Source organism: Sus scrofa, chromosome 3 (assembly GCF_054392235.1).
Source record: "Sus scrofa isolate SSC_HxYL_T2T_F1_AM1 chromosome 3, Sscrofa_HxYL_maternal_Yorkshire_Landrace_v2.0, whole genome shotgun sequence".
In the NCBI taxonomy this organism is placed as follows: domain Eukaryota; kingdom Metazoa; phylum Chordata; class Mammalia; order Artiodactyla; family Suidae; genus Sus; species Sus scrofa.
The window spans coordinates 38,461,664-38,477,972 of NC_139385.1; the positions used below are offsets into that span (position 1 = coordinate 38,461,664).

The window sequence follows — 16,309 nt, forward strand, 5'->3', positions numbered from 1 at the left end:
CGGCAGGGAAGCATTCTGACCAAACACACCCCTGGCAGTCGGGGTGACACTGCTCAGAACTGCCCCTGGGGGTTCAGAGCATCCCTGCTCAGGACAAGCCTTCCCTGCAAAGACAAGTGGGGTGCTCCAGAAGGGAAGGCTCAGACCCCGCCTGCGGTAGCTTAGTTGCCAGGAGCCTAGCAGGTCATTCTGTGGCCTCGGTCATCAAACTCTGGTTCCCATGTCTTAGAAGCCTGCTGGGTTTCGGGCACTGTGCTCAGGGCCTTCCCAACGATGTGATCTGCCTCCGCTTCCAAGTGAAGGGAAGCTCAGGCTCCCGTTCAGTGCCGCTGCAAGGTCCCCCAGCTGGCCAGGGCGCGGCAGGCTTGAGGGCTGGAGGGCTGGCCCTTAGGGTGCACCACTCGCCCTCTGCCTCTTCCTGCCTCTGGGCCAGGGACCCTCCCTGCGTGGTGCCCGTGTCTCCCGACAGCTTAGGAGAGCTGGGTGGGGAGCTCTGAGCCCTGGGATGTGGGGGTGGGAGAAGGAGCCGCCCGGGGCACACAGCTCTGTCGCCCCAAGTGGCCGGGCCGGAGCTGTAGCCTCCAAAGGCGGGGTCCTGCCTCTGGGCCCCACTGTCTCAAGACCCTGGAGCTCCCCTACAAAGCGGGCCTTCTTCATGGCCCGGCTGACACTGAATGGGCCAGTGAGCTTTGACTGTGAGCCACACACAACTTTCCTTTCACCCGCTGGGACAGCTGAGACCTTTCTCGACACCAGTTATCAATCTCCCGTGTCTTTTAACAGACGCAGTTCATGGTGTGAGTTGGGCAGATATAAACATAGGAGGGGAAACGGCGCACCAGAGGACTTTATTGAGAAAGGAGCTCGGCAGCTTTTAAAAGCAAAGTCTGGGGGAGCCTCCTAAGACACGGGACCGCAGAGTCCCTGCCGGTGGGGGGTGCGGCAGGTGGCTGGGGAGGCACGGGAAGAAAGGGAGCGACAAAACGGCCCTCTGCGGGGACGTGGTGGCTCCACGGCTCCATTCGAGATGCCCACCATCGCACTCTGCTCCCTGAGGACACATGTCGTGGAAGAATGCCAGTGCATGTCCCCCAGGGTCCCTCTCCTGACTGGCCCCTGAGAATCATTCTGTGAATCCACAAACATGAAGAAAAGAGGAAGCATTCTGGAGGCTTGTCTTCAAGCCAAGGGAATGTCGATGGGTCACCCGGGGCACTGATGCAGCTTCAGTCCTGAGGTGGGTCCCCTTCTGTGGTTCTTCTGAAGAACCAGCGTGCACGCAGGGGACATACTATTTCACGACATGGGGGTTTGACAGAGAATCAGATAACTAAGCAAGCATATTTCTGGTACTGTTTTAAAATAAACAACTGCCAGGCAGAGGGCTGGGAATGTCTAAACAGACATGGTGAGTGTGAAGGATGTGGGGGGTGGAGGGGACACAGCTGGCCGTCCCCTACTCGAGCACAGACGCGGCAGGCATTCTGAGGGCGGAAGCGTCTGCCGGCCCCTCTCTGATCAGCAAAGATGGGGCAGGGAGACGGGGAGCAGGGCACCAAGGGGGGCTGGTGCGGGTGGCGTCTTGAGGGGCTGAGTGAGTGGGCTGACCCCGAGCAGGGAGCCGCCGGCTGCGCTCCCCAGCCAGGCCACCTGGGGTCTGGAAGGTGGAGCCTCTGCAGCCCCCCGACGGCCCCTCCGGGCCGACAGTGCTGAGCGGACAGGCGTGCTCTTGCCGGTTACACGGGCACAAAGAGGAAAGGCTGATGGCGGTGGTGGAGGGCGAGGGCGGAGGCACGGGCTGCCCCTGCACTGCCAGCGAGAGGCCCGCGGGGCAGAGTCGCCTCCGGGGAGGTCAACTTGAGAGAAGCTGTGGCGCAGAGCGAGACCACAGGGCGAGGCCGCTGTCGCCACCCCAGTGACTTCCCAGCGTGGCCTCCCGCCCAGCTCAGTGACGAGGCCCCGCTCTCCCGGGCTGCTGGGACCGTGAACCGCGGGGTGCCACCCCAACGCCCTTCAAGGGCAGCGCTGCCCGAGGGTGCGCTTTGGCCTCTTCCATTCAGAGCAATAACGTGTGGAGGCGCTCCAGCCGCGTGTCCGGACACAGCAAAGCCCCTTGCGCATGGCAAAAACCAAGCTGCAGACCAAGAGGTGCATGGCCCCATTTGCGGAAAAGCTACAGGGATGCTCGTGCATTCAACAAATCTTTATCATATGCCTACTAAGTGCCGGGCCCCGGCTGGGCTGCAGGGATGGTGATAAACAAGACACAGTTTGTGCCTATAAGCTTCCGTGGGCATCAGTGCAGAGAGGGGCTCTGGAAGAAAACGTGCCCACGCCAAGCTGGGAGATATGGCTGGAGAGCCTGGCGGGCTGAGGGCTGAAAGGCGCTTTCATTTTTTACTCTATACAATGTACTGCCTGAGCTTTTTTGTTTTGTTTTTGTTTTCCCTTGCCTTTTAGGGCCCAACCTAGGGCACATGGAGGTTCCCAGGCTAAGAGTTGAATCAGAGCTACATCTGCCGGCCTCCACCACAGCCACAGCAACGCCGGATCCGAGCCGCATCTGTGACCCACACCACAGCTCATGGCAATGCTGGATCCCTGACCCACTGAGAGAGGCCAGGGATTGAACCTGCATCCTCAAGGATACCAGCTGAATTCATTTCTGCCGTGCCACAATGGGAACTCCTGTCTGAGCTTTCAACAACACGAATGTGTTTCTGTGTTATTTAGTGACCTTTAAACAGCAAAGAAAGGAGTTCTCTGTGGTGCAGCAGGTTAAGGATCTTGGGTTGTCACTGCAGGGGCCTGTGTTGCTCCTGTGGTACAGGTTCGATTCCTGACCTGGGAGCTTTCACATGCCACAGGTATAGCCAAAAACAAGTGAACAAAAAACAGCAAAGAAAAACATGGAATTCCCGACTCAATGGCAGGACCCAACCTGACTGTTCCCAGGATGGGTGCCCACTCTACGGATGGACAAGGGGCAGAGATGGCGTTAAGTGTGAGCCCATTTTCCAACCGAGGCCAAGGTAGTGATTTTGCAGCATTTCCAGGCCCTTTGGAAGGAGCAGATCTGCAGAGTGCTGACTCCACCCGCCCATCTGTATCCTTGGGAAGGTCTTGGACATGGCTGGGGTTATGGGCACAGGCACATTCCTGAGGCCGTGAATCAGAGGACCACAGCCCCTACCCTTAACTGAGAGCCCTGAGCTTCCTCAGCCTGCCCCCGGGGTGGGGGCACTGCGGGCCTTTTCTCAGCTGCTCTCTTGGTGTTTTCTAGGCCCATCCTCCTCCCCACCAAAGCCCCCACCCACTCCCAGCCAAGAGTGGCACACAGAGAACAGCCCAGGAGCCATCAGGAAACTACCTCAACAGGAGGCATTTCTGCCCTTCTGGCTGAGGACAGGCTGACTGGCCAGGCCGTGAAGATGAAAGCAAGGGGCCTTGGGGCTGCCTGGCCCCCGAGACCCCCAGGCTGCTTCTGCTATGTCTTCACTGTGTGACCCCTGGGAGCCTCAGTCCTCAAAGCCGTGACGTGAAGACGTTAGCCCTGCAGAGCTGCAGGAAGATCCCACAAGAACCCGCTCCTCCCTCAGTGAACACACGAAAGGGGACCCGCTGGATCAAGGTGTGGCCTCGAGTGCCCTGGGGAACGTGGTAACAAACGTAGATTCCGCACTTGTTACTGGTATTTTAAGTGTCTCTCCCTGGTGACTGTGATACACAATTTGATGGTTTACATTCTCTGCCTCCTTTGGAGAAGTGTTCAGTCCGGAATAGAACTTTCTTCCCTGGGGCCAAAAGAAACCTGAGATTGAATCCAACCGTTACTCAAACCCAGCCTTCTAAACCAGTGTTCTGCTGAGCAAAATCTGTCCACGTCTAATAGCTATGGGGGGGGCTGTGAAAAGTAGTCTAGGTTCACTGCATAAACTGAAAACGCCAATACTGAGATACTACATGTGGTTTCACTGGCTGCCTCACCGTCCCTCTGCTGTGGTTGGAAATCATGGCCCGAGGCCGCAGGGAAGCTCATCTCCCTGGACGCAGCGGAACCAGCACAGGCTCTGCAGGCGGCGGGGGCCCTGGAGGTCACTAAAAGAACACCTTCAGACCCCGGGGACGTGAGATGGTTTCAGAAGGCACGTGTGCGAATGTGCCTTTTCTTCCAGTTGGTCCATGTTTATCTTCGTGTGTGGTGAGAAAAACATCTGCTTAGCTGTGGAGCCCAAGGTTTCCAGTAAAAGTTAGGACGAGCTTACCCGACCCCACCTGGCACTGAGAAGGGGTTACTGTGAATAAATTCAAAGCCAAAGATTAAATCAGCGATCACATAGCTGGTTCTCTGGCAGGGCAAACACCTCTAGGCGGTCCTTGGGTAGCTGTCTCGTGGGGCGCGGTGAAGCCAGGCGCAGAGCTGCTGCTGTCGAGGGCGACACGAACCGAGCGGAAACGCAGCCCTGGTTTAAAAGATGACACCAGGCCCCGGCCAGGCGAGACCTGGGGCCGTGTCCGGGCCCTGAGGCCGGCACGGCCTCTCTCTGGGGCAGTGGTATGAAGTGGCCCAGCGCCTGCCCCTGTCTGAGGGCCCCACATCTCAGCTACGTCCTTAACAGGGAAGTCAGTTAGCCCGGAGTTCATGGCCCAGCTATTTATGACGGCAAAGCACCGTGGAAACAACACGGGTTCTCTGGCCGAAGCCTCACGACATCCCCCAAAAGAGGGACCGGGCACTCTCCCCACCTTATGGGTGCGGCCAGATAACCGGCCCAGGGCCCACAGAGCGTGAGCGGGGACCTGAGCTGGGGGGCTGGTCCAGCCCGTGCTCCTGACCGCTACACCCACGGCTCCCACCTGCCTGTGGGCTCACCCTTGGCTTTGGTGCTTGTGTGCGCATCCCAGAGACCAAAGAAGCCGAAGTTCCCCAGACCAAATCATCATCAAAACCAAGCACAACAACAACCACGGCAATAACAGTAACCGCGCACTTGCAGTAAAAGGTGGCTCTGCACTCTACACACACTGTATTGTCTCATCCTCACCATACCCCTGTTGAGCAGCCATCAGTTACTATCCTCTCTACATCACAGAGGAGGCCACCGAGGGCCTGGGAGGTGAGGTCACGTCCATGGCACACAGCGGCTAAATGGCAGGGCTCAGACTGGGACCCAGGCCAGCCAGGTGCCGAAGCTCACGTTCGCACTCACTTCCAGCCCCCTCCGCCTCCCAGGCCTCAGCTCTGCCCCTGGGCTGCTATCTCCCTCAGTCCACACCCTCCGAACGCCTGCAGGGTCAGCCCACCAAAAAGGTCCCCTTATGTCCTTGCTCGGCCGGCCTCCCTCTTCTCTGGAACCCAGGGCGTTCTGGAGCTTCCTCCGGTGCCAGACGGTCAGCCGGCAACAGTGACGGTTTCGGGACAGGGCCATCCGCAAAGGAACCCCCCTCCGCCCGCAGGCCCGTCCCTCTCAGCTCAGCCCGGAATCTGCCTAATGTCCCAAGTCAAGGCCCTGACGCCCTGAGGTTTTCCTTTCCTTTCAGTTTCAGCCCTTGCTCCTCCCTCGCTGTCCCTCAGATTGCCTGCCAGGGCCTCCTGGCTTAGCGGGGGCGGGGGCGGTGGGGGGGGTTTGCTGGGTGCTCCTGGTCCCCGGACACCCAAATGCCAGCAGCTGAACTAATCCCGGGAGGAGGCAGAGGATGTACATTCACGAGCACGAACGAGCGTGTGTCCATACGCCTCACGAGGATGTGTATTCACAGCCAGTGTGTGAGGCAATCACAGCACCAAACAGCCACATCCCCCACCCAGTCTCCCCACCCTGTGACAGTCTGCTGAGGCCACAGGGACGGAAAGCAAAAAGCTCTCCCTTCTGGCTGCAGCATCTAAGAGCTAGCATGTGGCCCTCCAGCATGAGGAGGGGTGTGTGCCAGGTGGCGCAGCCTCGGCCATCCCAGCCTCTGAGTGACAGAGGAGCAGGGCACCCCGCTGCCCCACCTGGGACAACAGCGACCACGAAATAAACCTTCACTGTGTTAAGGCGGAGGTGCGTCGTTCCCGCAGCACAGCCGGGCCTGAGCTGTGGAAAGCAGCCCGCCGCACTTGGCACCAGGGTCCCGCAGACGGTGAGATGAAGCCGCTTACGAGTTAAGTGGGTGGGTCTGGCAGCCCAAGACCACAGCGAGGTAGTGACCACCGAGGGCCTGCAAGACACAGGCGCCGTGCTAAGTAGTCTTAAAGGTGCTTTCTCACCAAATCTCCGCAGCTGTATGTTATGGTGTTGGGCCTCGTTATCGTCATTTCACAGATGGAAAAACAGACCCCAGTAAAGTGGAAGAGAGCAGTTGAGGCCTTGCGGCAAGTGACAGAGCTGGGACTTGGCCCGAGCCCAGCTGTGATGGGCAGGCTGCCGCCTCCCAGCATCTCCCTCCCTGAGGCGCGTGTTCTCTCACCTTCAGGAAAATTTCCATGCCATTTGTTTTTTATAAGCCACAGATATGCCCTCTGACCATCCAATCAAGGCTTGCGGCACGAAAACGGGTCTGTCATGTTTCGCTCTGACAGCCAGGCTGAGAGCCCCTTCCCACGACCCTGCCAGGGACAAGGACGCGGAATCCTCAGCATCTGTGAAGCCGTCCAGCGCTGGGCGCCAGTTGAGAACAGGTGTCGGAGAGGTGCCTTTTGACCCCCCAAATGGCGACAGTGACAGACTCCTGGGAAGAGGGGCTCTGGCGCAGGCTCCCTCCCCCCACCCCTGCAAAGGCCTCCACTGGCTTCCTCTCAGCAGAAGAACCCGCTGATTTACACACAAGGCCAGGAGGGGCCTCCCCAAACCAGGGCCCACAACAGCCGCGAGTTATTCCAGCCAATGCGCAGCCATCTGGCCCGGGGCCCTTTCTGCCTCTGGAATTGATGGCACGGTATTGATTTTCCTCGAGGTAATCACCGTCTGTGCCCAGCTGCTCCTCCCGAGCAGCATCTTCCCGAGTTGCTGCATAAGGGCGGGCGGTTCGAGGGGCTGGAAGGAGCACCAGGTAGGGCGCGGCGTGATTCACGACCCTTGTGGATGCATCGATTGACCTCCAGAGCGTCAGATCGCCGCCCTCCACGATGGAGATGATTCACACGGCCCGGCACATTCAGGAGACTGATGCTGGGCCCTCGGATCCAGTCCTGAGCTCATTCTAACTTCCCAGAGAGCAAAGGGACCAACCCGATGCGAGCAACAATGGCAGATGCTGTTAGCAGGCAAGGCCCACAAGTGCCCCCCGGGGCCTGGAATCCTCGCCTGCTGCTGCAAACAGAGTCAGTGACCTCCTTTGCGCGCTGGATCCTAAGCCACTCTCTCGTTCGCATTCATTCGCATGCAGTGGGTCCTCACCGAGGACCCACCAGGCTGTCAGCCCCAGAACTCAACTGTGATCAAAAGAGTTGGGGTTCCTGCCCCAAGCAGCCTGGTACCCACACGAATCAAATAAGCACATGGAAACAGAAAATGCCACACCGTGGACAGTTCCGTGGGGAGAGAGAGAGAGATCAGGTGGGGAGAAAAAGTTTTGTGGGGAATTGGTAGAGACCTGATGGACGTCAGGGACTGAGTTAAGCAAAGGGGACCCTGCTGGCAGGAAAGAGCATCCCAGACAGGGGGCCTGCCCCGTTTGAGGGTCAGAAGCCTGGTCAGGGAACCAAAAGAGGGCAGCACAGCCGGGACCCAGGGTGGGTGGTGTAGCTGGAGAGCAGGCTGAGGGTCAGACTGCACAGGCCCAGCGGGAGGGCTCAGGCCCGACTCTGCTGGTCAGCAGAAAGCAGTGAGGGAGAGCAGAGCTAGACAAAGCTGCAGACAGAAGCCAGGGGCCCGTGCTCCCCGCACGCCCCTCCCTGACCAGGCCAAGAGCCCATGGCAGGTTTCCATCGTGGTAGGTTAAGGTAAAGGACGCTCAGGGCCACCCCTTCCCCTTCCCATGCAAACTCCGTCACGGGTTCCCCCAGACAGCCTGCTGGCCTCCCAGCTCACAGAGCAGCTCCACAAGCAGGGAGCTGGGCGGAGAGGGTTCCCCAGGTCAGGAGAGAGGGCGGGGGCGCATGGCTGGATGCTGCGTTTATCCTGCCCTTCAAGCTCCACCTTCAACCAAAGCCAGCACTGGGTAAACAGCTGCAATTACCTATGCTGAGGAGGAATAAGCCTTTGGGGCTGAAGAGAGGATGCAAAGGCATGGGAGATGCTGGGGCTTGGTGGGCTCTCCAGGAGCCACTGCTAATGTGGGGGGCTGGGGCCAGGAAGGTAAGCCCGGGGACTTGCAGGAGGCGGAGCCATCACCCTAGATCCCACTTTCTCCCTGACAGGGCCGAGAAGCCATGCACCTGCAGCTGGCTCTTCACCTCCAATAATCTGCCGAGCTAAATACACTCTTACACCCTCACACAACCAAACAACAAAACCAGACTATAGAGCCACCAGATATGGAAGCTTTAAGACTTCAGAGCCCGGGTGGGAGAAACCTGCAGCCCTGGACCCTGCTGCTGGTGAGTCTGGCCTTAGGAAGAAAGTGTGTCTTTCAAGAGAAGTCAGAAGGGGAGTCCCTGGCCTGGCTCAGTGGGTTAAGGATCTGGCATTGCCGTGAGCTGTGGTGTATGTAGGTCACAGATGCAGCTTGGATCCCGAGTCGCTGTGGCTGTGGTGTGTACGCCAGCATCTACAGCTCTGATTCAACCCCTAGCCTGGGAACTTCCATGTGTTGTGGGTGTGGCCTTAAAAAGAAAAAAAACAAGAGAGAAGACAGAAGGTTGTCAAGAGAGACTGGAGAGGCAGGGCCCAGCTGGCACATAGTAGGGCCTCAGTAAATGGCTGATGAACCAATGCAGAGTCCCTTTGGCCCTCTGAACACATGACTCATTCCCACCTCATCTGTAAACCCATCAGGACCTAAGCCTTAACAAGTCACACTTTTTATTTTCTTTTTTGTTTTTTGTCTTTTTAGGGCTGCACCACGCATGTGGAGGTTCCCAGGTTAGGGGTCGAATCGGAGCTGCAGCTGCCGGCCTACACCACAGCCACAGCAACGCCAGATCTGAGCTGCCTCTGTGACCTACACCACAGCCACAGCAATGCCAGATTCCAGCCATGTCTGCAACCTACGCCACAGCTCACAGCAACACTGGATCCTTAACCCACTTAGTGAGGCCAGGGATCGGACCTGCATCCTCATGGTTGCTCATCAGGTTTGTTAACCACTGGGCCACGAAACTCCAACACGTCACACTTTTAATTCTCAACTTTTCACCCAAATGCGTTCCTGTCTTGGTGTCACCCGGTATCATTTAGGGAGTGGGGTGGCGGCCGTCACTTGTTTTCAAGAGAAACACTTTCTTCCCAGCAGGAAGAAGTGAAAGCTGAACCTGGGTCTAGGGGAAGGGCGGCCTGGGTGGCACCACCCATGAGCTCATGGTCCCTGGCCTGAGTGACTGTAAATCAGTGAGTCTGGATTCTATGAGGCAAGTCACTGTGCCTTCCTGTAATGTACACGCACATTACAATTGAGGGACGTATTTGCAGGATTTTTCAGAACCTCAATTCTTTTTCTTTTTTAGGGTTGCGAGTGCTACGTATGGAGGTTCCCAGGTTAGGAGTCAAATGGGAGCTATAGCTGCCAGCCTACACCACAGCCACAGCAACACAGGATCCGAACAGTGTCTGTGACCTACACCACAGCTGACAGTAACCGATCCTTAACCCACTGATCAGGGCCAGGGATCGAACCTGCATCCTCATGGATACCAGTGACGTTCATTTCTGCTGAGCCACAACAGGAACTCCAGAACTTCAATTCTTAAGTATATACTTAAGGCCTGAATCAGAATGTTTTTCCATCATGGTCAACAATGTTCTCATTTCTGGAGGGGGGAAAAAAAACCTGAGAGCACATTTTATTTCATTTTTACATCCAGCCACTTTAGTCAAGGACTAGCATTCTGCCGCAGACCATTTAATAACTGGAACCCTCTAGTCCTTTCCTGGAGAAAGGTCCCTCTCAAAACCAAATGGGGGCTTTTGATTAAAATTCCTTCTGGCCAAAATTGGCTGGAGACGCCCTGCGCGCTGAGCACCATGTCCTAGACTAACGGTGTGTGAGGGAAACCACAAGGGCCCCTGTAGTTTGAGAACCTGAGGGAGGGGTGTCTGTGTGTGTGTGTGTCTGTGTGCGCGCACACGTGGTGGTGGTCTAGGCCTGGGGGGGTCAGATGGCCATGGAGGGTGATATTTAAGTCTTTTGAGTAAAAAAGGAGAGTTGCGGGGAGAAGGGGGCCTGAGCTGCCTGGCAGAGCACCAACCACAGGCAAAGCCCAGAGGAAGAATGGAGAGGATGGGCAGGAAAGGCAGGCGGTGGCTGGGTGCCGGAACTGGGGGAGGCAACCTGGGAACATCCGTGGGCGAGACCAGGAACACCCGGGGATGGTGGCTGCGATCGGGGAGGTGCGGAGAAAACAGAGAGCAGGCTTAATCCGTACCAGAGTGGGGCCCTGCTGGCCACACCTCAGCCCTGCGTGGGGCCGGAGGGTCAGGAGACTCTGCCAAGGGAGGCAGGTCTGGTCAGGTAACTGTCCCTAACCGTGCATCTGCCCTCGGCTCCCAAGGACTCCTTCTTAAGTGCAGGGCGTCAGGCAGGGGCTCCGCCCCGCATGCTGCCAGGCTCCACATGCCCCCTTATGCTGGAGGCAGAGTAAGGGCCTCCGAAAATGGCCATGCTGGAGTCCCTGGAACCTGGCAAGGCTACTTACAAAAGGGATATCACAGGTGTGATTAACTGAAGGACCTAGAGATGGGGAGATGATCCCGGCTTATCTGAGTGGGGCTCGTCCAATCAGAAGATGTCCTGAAAAGAAGAGGCAGAAGAGGAGGCGAGAGTGACGTGGTATCAGAATGGTTCAACCCGCCCCCGTTGGTCTGAAGATGGAGGAGTGCGCCAGGAGCCGAAGGATGCAGGTGGCTAGACGCTGGAAAAGGCACGGAAACGATTCTCCCCGGGAGCTTCCAGAATGGACAGCAGGCCGGGGATGTTAGCCCAGTGAGGCTTCTGACCTTTGCAACGGTGAGATCCTCACTGTGGGTCATTTTAAGACACTAAGCGTATAGAAATTTGTTACAGCGGCCATAGGAAGCAAACACACACCTGACGTTCCAAACACAGGGTGTGACCAGGTCACCGCACCACCTACGTGTCTTCACTTCGGATACCCCTGCCTGGAACATTCTTGCCCAGCTGGTCTGCCTGCAGAGCACCCACTCAGAAGAGCGCTCAGCTCTAAGGCTGGGGCTGAGGAGCAATGCCGTCCCTGCCTGCCCCACCCCCAGCCAAGGCCCAGCTGCCCGGCTCTCCCCGCCACACCCATCTCAGCACCCATCCCCATCCGCCGAACCCACCAGGATGCCGCCAGGGCCTGGAGGCAGGTCTGTGGCTGATTCTTCTTCATACTCTGGCACCCTGGCAGGGCCCACCGGTTGGTACATGATGGGTGTGCCAGTGGGTAAGTGAACAGAGAGGGCCATGGCCCAGAGTGCACAAGCTCTCAGGTCTGAATCCTGGGTTTGTGTCCTGGCTCCCCCAGGTCCGGGCAGGGTGGGGCCTTGGGCAGGTTATTTTCTCTGGGCTTTGGCATGCTCATCTGCTAAGATGGGGATAAGAGCAAGACCTACTTGGCCAGGTTGTGGGGTTCCATGTGTCACCCCTGTAAAGTACTTGCACCAGCGCTTGGCTGGAGGAAATCGATTAGCAGGTGGGGTCTGTTCCCACTCCTGGGGGACCCACTGGAGGATTCTGAGCAGGAAGGGAAGAGCTGAGGCCAGGGGCCAGGGAGACCTCAGGGAGTGGCTAAGTCTAGTCTAGAACCTTCAGTAGACACTGGGTCTCCTGTTTCCACCTCCGGCTTCCTGTGTGACTGGTGCCAGGGCTCATCAAGGTGAAGCCTCAAAGGGAAGGAGGCCCAGCATGGAACAGAGAAAGCTGGAGATTGCCATCAGCTCTGCTGCTCTGGAGAAGTCAACCTGACGCTGGGAGGAAGGCACATGTGACGAGCCACCAGTTACAGGCTAAAGGTTAACTGGAGTTATTTAAATGACATGCATGTTTCCTGGCTTTGCACAGCACTGGAAAGCCCCAACTGCGCTTAGAAAAACGTAAAGTGTGTTATAAAATTCAAAGGCCTGAGTCTGAGTGATGAAAGAGATGAAGGCGAAAGATAATCTGGATGTGCCAAGCTGAAAACCAGGAAGCAGCACGGGGCTTTTCTGTGCGAAGCTTGGGCAGGGGGAGGAAAGGTCTACCTCACCTTGAACCTGGTACATCCAAACGGGGCCCTGAGCAGACCGAGGGAGGGAGGAAGGGAAAATGGGATGAGAACGTCGAGCTCTCAATTAGAAGCGAAAGGGTTTAAACAGAGGGGTGACCTGAGCAGGCAGGCTGGGCTCCCTGGCTCCTGGGCCTCCCTCCTGGCTGGCTGCTCCCGAGGCATTTTTACGGCCATGCCTGCAGCACAGCAGGCTGTTTCCAGGACGGGCGCTGGTCTGGACAACTGGATGGTTAGGAGTGGGGGCTGGGTTTCGGTGCTGCAGAGGCAAGGGTGGCTCTCCCGGCCCACACGCATGGGAGCGGGGGTCTGCAGGGCGGGGTGGTGGTCTGGGGGCCCTTTCTCTCTCCGATGACCGGGCCCAGGCTTGAGAGGCCAAGCGATCTGTCTTCAACTAGGGCAGTAGCACACTGCGTGCACGAACACAACTCAACTGCTATCGGGGAGGGAGCGGGAAGAGGAGGAAGCTTAGATACTGGGCTGCCTGGCTGCCTCCCCTGAGGGAGCACAGCCAGAGGGGCAGGCGGGATTCCGGGCCTCCCTCGCCTGCCTCTGCCCTAAGGGCCCCTCCCAGTGCCCGGCCAGAGGCTCCCAGGTAAAGACCAGCGTGCTCTGACCAGGAGGCCAACCTCCTCTTCCTCTGGCGTTTAAGGACAGGTCCATTTCAGCCCCGGAGTGAGGACCAGCGGTGCTGGGCTTGTTGAGAGATGTCACACTCCTACAGGTCACCTTCCCAAAGGTGACCTGCGCGCCTCAGGTTTCTACCTTAGAAGGGACTTCAGAACCTAGAGAGATGTGGTCACGGCATCATGCCATCGAGCCAGCCTCCCTGGGGACATTCGGTTGATGAGGAGCGGCCAAGGAGAGCTCCGAGAGGGAACTGGAATTCGCAGAAAGCAGCAAAGCAGAGACCAAGGGTTAAGTTCCAGCAACTTCCTCATTCTGTCTAAGCCGGTGGCATGCAACACTGGCTGCACTGGAATCGTCTAGGGAGCCCTTCCAGTGAGGCCAGCACCCAACCCCAGAACAAGTGAATCAGAACCTTCTCGAGTGGTGCCTGGGCACGCACAGTTTATGAACCTCCTGAAGTGGTTCTAAGGCCCATGGTGGGTTCTGACACAGAACTCCACCCACCCCGGCCTGCAGTCAGCAGCAAGCTGGATGTCCCCAGGGCAGTTTCTCTGACGTGCAGCCACGCGCAGGGCAACACGGCAAAGCGTTTTCACTTCTACCTCCAGACAAGTCCAAGTGGAAATGACCATTTAACCTTTAAATGCCCCAAGAGCAGTCCTCTGTACATCACTCAAAAGCTCAGCAGAGTGAACTACACTGGACATTTGTCGGGAAGACCAGAGCGGCAGCGGTCGCTCTACGTGATGCCTATGCTGCCCACGCCTGGACTCGGACCCTTACCTAGGGCTCAGGTGACCCCTTCCCAGCGTGTCTGCCTGGTCTGAACGGAACACATCCCCCTCCCAGGGGAGAGGCAAGGAAGACGCCGGCCCCTTCCCCCGCTTCCTGGCTTCCTCAGTGTGTGAGAGCTGGCTGCAAGCAGAGCAAGGGGGCAGCAGGACAGGTGCCGGGGATGGGGGCACTGGGGTTCTGGGCTCGGGGAGATGACAGGCTCAGGGCAGGCGCCTGCTCCTGTGACAGACCTTTGGTAAAGGTCACGCTGTCTGTTGCCACATCAGTCTCCCCAGAGATTTGTTTTGGGGGTTCTGTGGTTCATCAGCGAGCAGAGCCAGAAGCCAAGCTCCCCTCCCAGGACCTGAGCAGCCACTGGATCCTGTGTTGGCCCTGGTGGCTGAGCAGGGGGATGGAGGTGGGCGGGAAACCGGCGGCTCTGGGGTGAGGAGCCTTGTGTGGGCAGAGCCCCAGACAGACTCACCGACTGGGCTAGAGCGAGGGATGTCTTGAAACTCAACGTTAACCCTCAACCCCGCCACCCCACGAATTCCTGTTTCCTGTGGCAGCTCACTGCCGCCCCCTCTCCTGCTCTCCATCAGCCGCAAGTGCTCGAGGGGGCCGAGCTCTGGGGGCCGGCTTCAGCAGCAGCCCAGGAGGCAGAGGGGGCTGGGGAGGCACTGACAGCGGGCCCGGGGCCGGGCGGACAGGAGAGGAGGGCAGGGCACTCGTCCTGCGGGCCCCAAAGATCTCAGGCAGGGCTCGAGAGGGCTCCGACGGCCAGTCTGAGGAGGACAGTAGAGAGAGGGCAGTGGAGGAAGCGGCACAGCCAGAGGATGTTTCCAGAGCCCAGACCAGGGTGGAGGCGATGAAGGTGCTGAACGGGAGCGAGAGTCTGGATCTGTGCGATGCCTGAACCTGGGGTATGCGAGGAGAGCTTGGTTGTAGGGATGAGAGGAGACAGGATGCTCCAGGGCTTTGGGCCCTTGGAGTGACTACAAGGACTGAATTTCCATTTAGTGACAGGGAGAGATGGTCAAGTGTGAGGGGCTTCTCCGCTGGCCTCTGCTTGCCGAGCCCTCTAAAGTCCCCAGGCTTGGTGCTCAGCATGGTGGGTGGTGACTCTGTGAGGTACAGAGATCTGAGGTTAGGGGGACACATCCACGTCACAGAATCTGAGAGCTGGGCCTGGGACCCCACCCCTACCTGGATACCCGCCCACTCTCCTGGCTGCTCTGAGATGCAGCCGAATCCACTTCTCAAGGGTGTGACCTGCCTTGGAACAAGTTCCTTGAGCAGATCTAAGCCACCAGGTCCTCTGTAACCAGAGAAATCAAAACTGTGGCCCCGTTTTCTTTTCTTTTTTTCTTTTTTGGCTGCCCTATAGCATATGGAGTTCCCGGGCTAGGGATCAGATCCGAGGTGCAGTTGCAACCTATGTCACAGCTGTGGCAATGCCAGATCCTTAAGCCACCGTGCTGGGCTGGGGATCAATCCTGAGTCCCAGCACTCCAGAGATGCTGCCAATCCAGTTGCATCACAGCAGGAACTCCCCTGGTCCCATTTTCTTTCTTTCTTTCCTTTTTTTTTTTTTTTTTTCCTTTTTGGCTTTTGCTTTTTAGAGCCGCACCTGTGGCATATGGAGGTTCCCAGGCCAGGGGTCGAATAGGAGCCACAGCTGCCAGCCTACGCCCCAGCCACGGCAACTCGGGATCTGAGCTGGGTCTGCAACCTACGCCATAGCTCACGGCAACGCCGGATCCTTAACCCACTGAGTGAGGCCAGGGATCAAACCCGCAACCTCATGGTTCCTAGCTGGATTCCTTTCTGCTGTGCTACAACGGGAACTCCCCCCCCCCCGGTCCCATTTTCAAATGAATGGAAGGACTGGGGTTTTGGGGGGGTGGTGGATACTTAAACTGTAGAATGCCTGCAGCAGAAATCATCGTTTTAAGAGGCAAAGAAGGAAAAAGCTTAAAACCCAGTCTCTACTACTCAAAACACTGCATCTCCCCAGTGCATAGAATAAACTCCAGAGATTCTGCTTTGTAGAGGAAAACAGTAACAATTTTTTGTCTTTTTCAGAACTGTCTAGGACTGCTTTCATACACACCCAACAACAGAGGGCACAGCCATTAGGTGACCTTGTGATTTCAGCAGAACATGTCTCTCTAATGTAGCTCAATTATGACTGTAAGTTTATAAAACAGGGAAAGATTACAGGAATATACATTAAACCACATCAATGAGTGCTACTGAGAAGAAAAAAAAAAAATAGGTCCAGCAGACAGGTACCAATCAAATAATCAATACGAAGGAAACAGCTACATCACCCTGCTTTAAAAGAACCAAATAATGCTGCAATTGGATTTACTTAAAAATTTTCCACTTGAACAAAACTGACAGCTGTATTATAATCACATTTCCAGTTACTTTATAAGACACAAATTTCATTTCTCCATATTTCTACTTCATTTCTGAAAAAGGGCCAGCAACACTATTCATCAGGCACATGGAGAAGCAGCCTAATTCATAGCAGGGGAAAATGCTGTTAATTCCATGTTT

General features: G+C 57.0%; 1 protein-coding gene across 34 annotated transcripts in view; it reads right to left on the reverse strand.

Moving 5' to 3' along the window:
• CLEC16A (C-type lectin domain containing 16A) overlaps positions 1-16,309 on the reverse strand; it is a 220,317-nt gene that overhangs the window by 82,175 nt on the left and 121,833 nt on the right. The window lies entirely within an intron of this gene.